This window comes from Mustelus asterias, unplaced genomic scaffold (assembly GCF_964213995.1).
Source record: "Mustelus asterias unplaced genomic scaffold, sMusAst1.hap1.1 HAP1_SCAFFOLD_35, whole genome shotgun sequence".
Taxonomy (NCBI): Eukaryota; Metazoa; Chordata; class Chondrichthyes; order Carcharhiniformes; family Triakidae; genus Mustelus; species Mustelus asterias.
In genome coordinates, this window is record NW_027590117.1 from 319,691 (window position 1) to 330,230 (window position 10,540).

At 44.1% G+C, this 10,540-nt stretch overlaps 2 non-coding genes and 1 pseudogene across 2 annotated transcripts; 2 read left to right on the forward strand and 1 right to left on the reverse strand.

The window, feature by feature from the left end:
* Window positions 1–6,005: 6,005 nt before the first annotated feature.
* On the reverse strand, window positions 6,006–6,077 carry trnag-ucc (transfer RNA glycine (anticodon UCC)). Its single transcript has one exon. It is a non-coding gene; the product is annotated as a tRNA-Gly (tRNA).
* Window positions 6,078–7,938: 1,861 nt separating this feature from the next.
* Window positions 7,939–8,334, forward strand: LOC144482274 (histone H2B pseudogene; annotated as a pseudogene).
* A 1,377-nt stretch (window positions 8,335–9,711) lies between these two features.
* On the forward strand, window positions 9,712–9,794 carry trnal-uaa (transfer RNA leucine (anticodon UAA)). The gene has a single exon. It is a non-coding gene; the product is annotated as a tRNA-Leu (tRNA).
* Window positions 9,795–10,540: the final 746 nt, after the last annotated feature.

The window sequence follows — 10,540 nt, forward strand, 5'->3', positions numbered from 1 at the left end:
TCCCAGTTTGTTGGCAAATTTCCTGTCTCGTATCCTTCTGTATCTTTGGTGGGACAACCGAAATTTAAATCGAGTAATCGTTTCTTCTTGTATTCTGCAGTGATATACTCACTGCAGGAATTCTTGTGAGCTCAAACCTGCTCCCGATTTAATAAACGGTGGATTGGTTGTCCGGGACTTTGAACCCGGGACCTCTAGCATGCCAGTCCCACCCCAAGCGAGAATCATACTCCAAGACCAACGAGCCAACTGCCAACACTTTAGCCGACAGCAAATTGCAAATGCTGCCAACTCAACTATAATTTAAGAGTAATTTTTATCGTGGATTTAACAATTAAATTACGAGGCCTATCCTATCACACCCCGGCATTAATTATTCATATTGACCTATTCCTTCAACACCCTCACTTGATGTGAATGTCTTCCCTCTTTTGCAGTTCTGAGTTGCGGCCGGTAGAGGTCAGCACATTCAGGTAGAGCGAAGCTCACAGACCAGAGAGGGATTAACAAACAAGAATTGTTCAAATTCCATTGGGAGTGGAAAATTTAAAAATATTAATGTTGGACGTGGTTTTTTATGATAGGTATTTTGTAACAAGCAGTTGTAATCGTTGTCTGTCCCTCGATTCGAGGATGACATCCATTCAGGGCCGTGCGTTTCTGCTATGGGTCTTTATGTGAGTGAACAGTCCCATTCTCGGCCCACAGAGCTTTCTTCTCTGTTACTTTCTTCTCTGCCGCCATTTTGCCTCATAAAAGTATGCTGCAGATTGGCGGATATGTTTCGCCCATTTTCAAGCTCCTCCCAGTCATCGGCATGAATGCTACCTCGCTTCAATCTGGAGGATGTCGGGGAAGAATTACCGATGGAATTTCCCTCACACTCTTAGGATGCGCTGATACACTGGTCGTATGTACATCATTGCCCTAAAACTACCAACCATCAATGGCATGTATGAGTGAGATACATTCTTATCTGCCCTTCCCTGGTCCCATTTGATCGAAATGATTTTTTTTCCAAATGTTTCACTAATTTAAATCCCAGAATCAGGCCATTCCTCAGCCTTGTTATTGGAGGAGTAGAAGGGTCCAGTTTCTCAGTCCGTTACGAGGCCATTCTCTTTCCACTCAATGATACTTTTTTTATGGGCTCTTGGTGTCGCCTGCAGGATCAGCATTTGTTGCCCTTCCCTAATTCCCCTTCAACTGAGAATGGCTTGTTTGACCATTTCAGAGGTCGAGTAAGAGTCACCCTCTTACTCTGGGTCTGGAGTCACAAGTAGGCCAGACCAGTTAAGGAGGCCAGACTTATTTATCTGTAGTGCATCGGTGAATCAGATTATAATTTACAACAATCGACCGTAGTTTCAAGGCCGCCATTACTGAGGCCAGCTTTCAATTCCAGATTGATTAAATCGTGATTTTAAATTTCATCAGCTGCCGTGGTGGATTTACTCCGTGTCCCCAAAGATTAGTGCCAGCCTCTGGATTACCAGCCCCATCACCTTTCATCCCTGTAAACAGAAACAGTTCACTCAGCTCATCGTTAAACCTCTTCCTGAGGAGATTAGATTTTCCTCCACAGAATTTTATGAAACCATTTGCTGCAAAGCCTGTTGCTCCATTCGGGAGCATCAATAATTAATTAAGATCACACAAAAAATATTGATTTCTTGGGAGGAGAATCAAATAAAGAGGTGAGAAAATTAAATGAACAGAACAAGAAGGAAATACGTTCAGAGAAAGCGCCCTGCAGTGTGTGCAAGACAATGCAGAGCTTTCAGCTGAAGAAGGAAATCTCGGTTTGCCGTTAGTTCCACCAGATTTCTGCATAAAACCGCGACAGGACTCGAACCTGCAATCTTCTGATATCATAACCCCGCAGAACTAACGAAGTCAGACGCCTTATCCATTAGGCCACGCGGTCAACAGGTGCAAGGCAGCAGCAAATGTTAGCTCCATGTGAACAACTGCCGTGATTGTATTCATTTCCAGTTGCGTTTTTGGATGCTTCTCTGATTCCCAGATGCCAAAAGATTGAAGCGGAATCCCCAGAGTTTGTAAACGGCCGGAAACTAAAGTCCACTTCTAACATTCTTGGGTGCCTGTCTGTGTGGAGTTTGCACGTTCTCTCCGTGTCTGCGTGGGTTTCCTTCGGGTGCTCCGGTATCCTCCCATCTGCAACAATGTGCAGATTAGGTGGATTGACCAGGCAAAATTGATCCTTATTTTCAGGGGGATTAGCAGCGTAATTACGTGGGGTTACAGGGAGGGATTCTCTGTCGGAGAGTCGGTGCAGAATGTCTGGGCCGAATGGCCTCCTTCCGCACTGTCGGGATCCTATGCCTCCTCCACATCCTGTCTTAAATCTTTAATACCTGTCCCTGAATACTTCTGCTCGCAGCTAATGCAGCAACTTCCCCCTGTGTGCCTTCGTTCAATATGTTATAGTATTTTACACCTCTCGTCCAGCACCACTCAATCCCGTTTGCTGCAAAGAGAGAAACTCCGAATTATCCAGCATTACCTTGTCGGTATAATCCCTCATCGCTGGATCCAAAACAGTAAATCTCGTTTCCCCCCTCATAAGGACACTCACGCACTTTCTGAGCTGTGCTTACCGGGTCTGGGTGCAATCCAAAACCAGCTGCAGTTAATCAGAACTTCATAAAGATTGAGCATAACTTCCCTGCTTTTATACTCAGTGCCTCGACTTACGAAGCCAATGATCCAATCCGCCTTCCTGACGACTCTTTCCATCAAAAGTCACTTTGAACCTCAGGTCCCCGTCAGCCTGCACACAGTCTAGAACTGGACCATTCAGTTTCTATTGCCTCTCCCCATCTCTTCTGTCAAAATGCAGCACTGTTCCTGAATGTGGTATTAATACTGTGTATCTGTTACAATATCACTGAAAGCTGAGGCTGCAGCTTTTGTTTCTCCAAGAGAATCTTTCTGGAAAAAGCCGGAATTTACAAGGATTTTTGTAACTGAGACATCGTCTGGCCGTCTGTGTCTCACTGCCCTAACTCACTCTGTCTCTGTCTATCCCTCCATGCCCTCTCATCAACTCTATGCGAAGGGGGGAATTTGAGGGTTAGTAACTGAGTGCATACAATCTGTATATTCATCTGATCAAATAGAATTCAGCTTGTGAACAAGATCATAATTTCAACCAGTTCTGGGTTCACCCAGGCACAGCTCTAATTGGCTGCAGCCCCCTGAATCTGGGGAACCGACACTGTGAGCATCGCCGGCCTCAGCGGTTTTAACAGTTACTGAGCTGGGAAACTCCAAGTAATGCCCGAGAATCCACAACACAGAGCGAGGAGAGGAAAGCCTGTCCTGGGAGCTGTCAATCTGAGACAGAGTTTGACGTGTCAATGTGCAGAGGTGAACATTGTGTCAGCGAGTGTGCGTTAAAGGGGCGGCTGGGTTAGACAAATGTTAGTGTTTGTGTGTCCGCACTCAGCTCCGGATTCTCCAGCTCTTCTTGTGTCAAATCGAAAGATTCTCTTGTCATTAGATCGTGCTGCTGTCCTGCTCAGACCTGAAGAGAGAAGTTAAGCGAAAGTTTTGGTCGATTTCAAGGTTTCAGTCGACAAACGAACTCTGAGTCAGCGCTCGACTGAGAGAGCGCGATCAATTCAGAAATGAGACGTGTTGAAATGGAAATTGCTGCCCTGAATTCAGATGGAATTTTCTCAACGGGATATATTCAGATTTCAGTTATAGAAGTAAGACAGTCTGAGAATCTGGAGTGTCCAATTTTAATTGCAGTGGGAGAGTTTGTGAGGAGAGAAAAACACAGAGAGACTGGAGGAGCCTGGAGCTGACAACAGCTTGTCTCTGCTCCGTCTGCTCTTTGCCTTTAAGCTGCTCTGCGCCTCCACCACTAGTTTCATTTCGGATCCAGTTCTGACTCTCACAGACATTTTCCAGACATTCTTGGATGTCATTTTGTCGGCCTGGGACACATTGTACGAGAAATATATCTTGTGCGGAAACAAGACAACAACCGCTTTCTAAATGAGCTGCCCAGCTCGGTTCAATCTGTTAGAAATTATTGGACGATTTTAAAGCAACATCGATTTGGATGCAGAATTCTCTCATCTCTGAATATATTCCATCACTTTATCGCTTGTTTTTGGAGTCCTGGGCAAAGTGACAACTTAATCCAAAGACATTTTGAAATTAATTCAAACATGAAATTTCCAGATGTATTCTGAATATCTATAATCCTCCTTTGCAAACGTTCCAATGTGTTTATAATTCCCGATATTCGACATGTTCCTTCCATTCCCAAGATGTTTTAAGCAGGAATACCTAACGCCCAGCAATGAACAGCTTGCAGCATTTTTTGAATGAACATTATATTTTATCATCGAAGCAGCACTTTGATATTTTCATTCATGCAATGCATTCTGATGAAGTGTATTTCCTACGCCCTGTGTGTCATTACATAAGAATGTTACTCTGAAATGAGACGTAGTTTTGTCCTTGTGTCCTGGTCGTGCTCTTTCTCTTTCTTCCTACGTCATGATTTTTCTCATGGAAGGGAGTTGCAGCACAGAAACCATTCGGCCTATCTTGTCGATGCCAGCATAGTTCCCGATCATTATAGAAAAATACCACAGTAAATTACAAATCAATATCATCGACTGCCCTGGAGAAGCCAATTGAACATTTCTCGTCTCAGTCACTGCGCGCACGGCATGAACCTGCGCGAGGAAACGAGGGTTTCGAGTCGAACGCCTTACCCACTCAGCCATCGAAGCTGCTTATTTCTCAAAGTGATGGAATCGTCTCAGCAATGTTCATCTTAACTTCATAAGAAGTCTCACAACACCAGTTTTAGTCCAACAGGTTTATTTGGCAGCAAAAGCCACTAGCTGGAGTCACATGATGAAGGAGCAGCGCTCCGAAAGCTCGTGGCTTTTGCTACCAAATAAACCTGTTGGACTTCAACCTGGTGTTGTGAGACTTCTTACTGTGTTTACCCCAGTCCAACGCCGGCATCTCCACATCATCTTAACTTCGTCAGGCACCAGGATTGTGCAGAGAACAGTGTGAGCTGAAATATGTTCCTCTTTTATTTGGTGTCCTATTCTTTGACTGAGAATTCATTTATTAGTTCAGACTTGTTCTTCTATTTCAATATTGTTTTCAGTATAAACAAATTGAAACCGATTTCTCCGTCCGAAAAAAAAATTAAACGGAAGTCCATTTTATTTCGTTGCCGCCTATTGTTCTGTTCGAACTTTAGTATATCCACATGTTTTGAAACGCAAGAGACGGTGGATAAGGTCCGAAGTAAATTATCAAGGTGATGGCCGGGAAGCGCACTCGAGCCAACTGCTTGGAATGCAGCTCTGCTCACGACGATCGCACCGTCTCTCGCTCTGTTTCATTAATTGTTATTTTCATTCGTTGTTATAATTACGGAACGACCTTAGTCGCCGAATTCATCGGACACCAGGTGTATCGTAATGCAGTTTGTAGACTGAAATTGTTTACTCTCGTTTTTTGGACAGTTTAATATTGTACCTTCCTGGGGACTCAATTATTGGTTTTGAGGCCTGGTCTTACACTGAAACAAAGTTTCCCACTGAAAGCAAATTTAGATTCCAAGTCCAACGCCTGAACCACTCGGCCATCGCAGCTGCTTATTGGCCAGTCGATGCAACCACCTCAGCAATGTTCATATTGACTTCATCGGGATTATTGAGATCACAGTCAGGGAGGTCAACCGTGCTCGGTTCCCTTTGTTTTATATATTTATCTCTGGCTGAGAATTCATTTATTAGATCAGAGACTTGTTCATCTATTTCAGTGTTTGCTTTCAGTATAAAGAAACTGAAGCCAAATTTTCGGTCCGGAAAAATGAAATGCAAACGTGAAGTCCATTTTATGACACTGCCGCCAAATGCGGCGTTCTCGCTGTTTTCGTCCACATGTTTTGAAACGCAAGAGAACGTGGATAAGATTCTAAAAAAAATGATGAATGCGATGGCCGGGAATCGAACCCGGGTCAACTGCTTGGAAGGCAGCTATGTTCACCACTATACCACCACCGCTTGCTCTGCTGAGAGTCCCCTTAATTCCATTAGATGTAATTAGGCAACTTCATTAGTTGCTGATTTCATGAGACACCAGGTGTGTCCATAGCACAGTTCAGAAACTGATCTTGGCTTGTCTCCTTTTTCTGGACAGTTTAAATTACCTTTTTTACTGTTGTTTCTGACTGAGAACTCATTGATTAGTTTTGAGATCTGTCCTTCCATTGAAACAAAGTTTACACTGAAAGCAAATTGAAGCTGAATTTTCCGTTCGTAACTCATTGATAATAAGAATATTCAGTGAATTTCATTTTAGGAGTGACCCTCTGCTGTTCTTACCTGCGATAGCTAATTAAATAAGTCACCACTGTGATGGTCAGGAACTGGCCCTTGGTCAAATGCTCACAAAGTCAGCACTACACCACCTTCGCTCACCTGACTCTGCCACTATCTCTGTATTTACGGAACGAATACACAAGCAACGAAGTGGCATAGAAATCAGAGATTAGAGAATCCTATAAACGACATTCCATTTCTGGGAGGTTTACATTTTCCGTAGATCGGGCTGAGCAGAATCGCCCAATCAGAAAATAGATCTCTGGAACATGGAATTTGGTTAATATCATTTCTTGAAATCATTTTAATTGGTAAGAATCATGTTGATGTTATTTCACTCCAATCCAAAAAGGTTCTGAATGAATGGCGACCCTGCTGCACAACACGCGTTCAGCCAGGAGATGGCAGCAGTGAACAATAATTTGGATTTGCTGTTTGTGTCAAGACATCGGGACAGGAATGGAGTTGCTGCTGCCCGCGGAGCTGGCCAAGCAAGAGGCACAGATACTAACCAACTGTACCCGCTCCAAATAGATTCACAAAATTAATGAACAAACAAAAAACAAGCGCAACTGATCTTTTAAGAAGCTACGACAGTCTCTGAAAGCATGATATTAACACCTCTTCAAGAATCAATTTGCTGTAACTGCTTCAATATGAACCGTTTCAATGTCAGCCCTATTCATGGCCAGTTCACAAACAGGCATTGACTGGTTAGAAGTTTTAAGGTTATCAGAGAACAGTTATCAATGTTCTCAGAGAAGTGAAACAGCCGCCCAAACTCCATAGAATCCCTACTGTACTGAAGAAGGCCAATCGGCCCATCGAACCCGTGCCAACAACAATCCCATTCAGGCCCTATCCCCGGAACCTCACGTATTTAACATGCTAACGCTCCTGACCCGAAGGGGCAATTTTACATGACCATTGCACCTAACCCGGCACTAGTTTTCATGGCGGAAAAGCCCATTCTGGAAAGACAAAATCTGCCACTAGGACCGCAAATGAAGCTGGCGTCTGCTTTGGAGCTTCTGAAACCACATGTTCTCATGCTGGAAAATCCTGCCCAACGCCGGTGTCCTGACTTGAATCGATTGCCAGCTCGAGTTTCTCATTTGGATGAAGAATATGGAATGGTGCTGGACCTTTCATCGCTCAAACCTGTGGAACTCTGAGTCTTAACTTCACCTTAGTCCGTGAACCTCAAAATAAGTGTTCAGTTTACCCTCAATCATTCAATGCGGAGACAGAGATTTAAATGTCATAACAATAAAGATGGAATTCAAATCAATTTAGGCAGAGATTTTACAGCTCGCCCCGTGTAGTCAGAATGGCCGAGCGGTCGAAGGCTTTTTCCTTCGCGAGGCACCATCAAACCCAATAAATCACCTGGCAGCACAAGGACAGCAGATGCAGAGAAAGAACGACCACCTCTAAATTCCAATTCGTGACGCACATCATCCTGACTTGAAAATATATCGCCGTTCCGATGATTCGCAATCCTTGAAATCCCTCCCAAAGGGGTTTGCTTTAATTCTGCGTGAAATTGAAGATGGCAAATGAGAAGAAACCAACATCGAAACCAGCTCCCAAGAAGGAAATGAAGGAAGTGATGAAGAAACCGGTAACAAAGGGCGGCAAGAAGCGGCGAAAGTCGAGGAAGGAGAGTTACTCAATCTGCATCCACAAAGTGATGAAGCAGGTTCACCCTGACACCGGCATCTCCTCCAAGGCCATGAGCATCATGAACTCGTTCATGAACGATATTTTCGAGCGCATCGCGGGTGACGCTTCCCGTCGGGCCCATTACAACACGCACAGCACCATCAGCTCCCGGGCGATCCAGAACGCCGTGCGCCTGCTGCTGCCCGGGAAACTGGCCAAGCACGCCGTGTCGGAAGGGACAAAGGCGGTGACCAAGTACACCAGCTCCAAGTAAAAACCCCCATGGACTGAAAACACCCCAAACACAACGGCTCTTTTAAGAGCCACCCACAATCTCTGTGAAAAAGCTGCGCCATCTTTTCCCTTATTAAGTTCATGAGAAATGTCTTTCTGGAGAATAGGGATTTGTCCCGTTACAGAATGCTGTGAATGGGACTTCATACCCGCCCCTCACACACACTTTCACATTGATGGGACAATCAAACTGAACTGAGAGCGGATTATTAAACTTAGTCTGGGATTTGTGAGGGGCAATGAGGAGAAACACAATATTAGGAAGCCATTACTTAAATTTAATAATAACTATATTCAGAGCTTTAACAATTGGTGAATTAACTTCAACATACAATGATGTTTATTGATCTCGGGTGGTCTCGGCGTTGCAGCCGGAACAGAAGAAAGGCGGGAATGAAGAGGTTCTTCTCGGGCTCATCTGTGTATTCCGCAGTTTTCACAGAGGACGGAATCAGCAAGATTTGTGCACACTCAGGACCCAGAGCCCATCGTAGCGACCCCTCCCCCCCTCCCCCACTCCCACACCCGCAGCCCCGATTCTCCGGACACGAAGCTGCCGATTCAAACGGCAGGATATGGCGGGGATTCTCTCCGCACTTCCGATTGTAATATTCTCAGCCGCTTTCAGGGGAGAGGATCAGAAATCAGCCTTTCCCTCTGTCCCTGTGAAGCCTGTGTGAAGGCGTTGGCTGGTAATCTCTGTTTCTGCTTTTCCAGTGAGCTGAGATTTGCTCCGTTTTAAATTGCTGAACGGGGTCTTATTTCCGCTGGTGACAGATAAGAGGTTGAGAAAATCAAACTGTTCCTAAAATAGCGCCAGGATTCTGTGAGGGAAAATACAATAAACAGATGATAAAGTGTGAGATTGAAAGTTTCCTGAACATTCAGGCGTTCGGTTATTTTCTATTTTTCCTGGCGGGCTTTTCCAAATTGAAAATGTAAACCAATCAAAACCTCCCATTTCTTTTCCTGGCTCTCCGATGAGTTACGAACCTGATTGAAATGACAGTGACCAATCAGAGCGAGAGTCTGGCTTCAGCCTCGCAAACCGCTCACAATGATTATTAATCGAGATTAAACTGACGGAATGTGTATTTGAGTTGTGAAATGTACTTTGTTCGCGCAGACAAATAATTGAAGGAACCAGAATAAATGTGATATTTCGTCCACGGAAGTTAAAGGGAAGAGTGTCGCCAGCTCCTTGTCACACATTCCGCATATTGTCACTGACGGAGAAATAAACAGCTCATCAGTTCCACGTCTGAGACAGCAGAAATAATTCCAGAGGCGCATTTTCAATCACTGCTCTAACAGCAGGAAAGCCAGATGTCGTGTCCACATCACGCCAAGCTTTCGTACCAGGATGGCCGAGTGGTTAAGGCGTTGGACTTAAGATCCAATAGACATATGTCCTCGTGGGTTCGAACCCCACTCCTGGTAAATAGATTTTTAACACGACATTCACGACACTGCTTTATTTCTCCTCCATGAACGGTATGCTTTGTCGAACCAGCATGCAAGAAACTGGAATTTTCACAGCAGAATACTACATGAGACAATAAGAAATCAAAACAAACTCAGTACAACTAACAGGGGGATTCATCAATCCCAGTCCAAATTCTCATCCATTATCAGATCATCGCTGCGTCAATCCCACAATAGTGCAGCCTCAGCTCCAAATTAAATATCAGATAAAACTGACAGATGGTTTTCTGTTAAAAGTTACACAACCTTAATAATGCACTCTGAGATTCGAGTGAAATACCAGTCATATCACCAAATCAGGGGTATAGATGTGGTCGCAATAATCCCCACAGTCTGCCCTCACATACATTAGGTACACATTCAAATCTCAAATGCATTCTCAGATTCGGATATTCTGAAAGCTATTATACAAACACAAACTCCAGTTGAAAACTTACCCTGCTTATGAAACTAAAAGTTACAAAATCAATTTGATGGCTACGAACTGAACTATAAATTATAAACTAACGCTAAATCCTCACTTGCACTGTGCCAGGTGGAAGACACTCTCCCAATTCCAGACTGGACTTCATGTTACATGCATGTCAAAATTCTGACTCTGAATCAGGCTGAGTGTCACAGATCAAATCAATGTGAACAACCTGGGTGAAACTTGCATAGCAATCCAGTATCAGATTGAAAGATACATTATCTTTCACAAT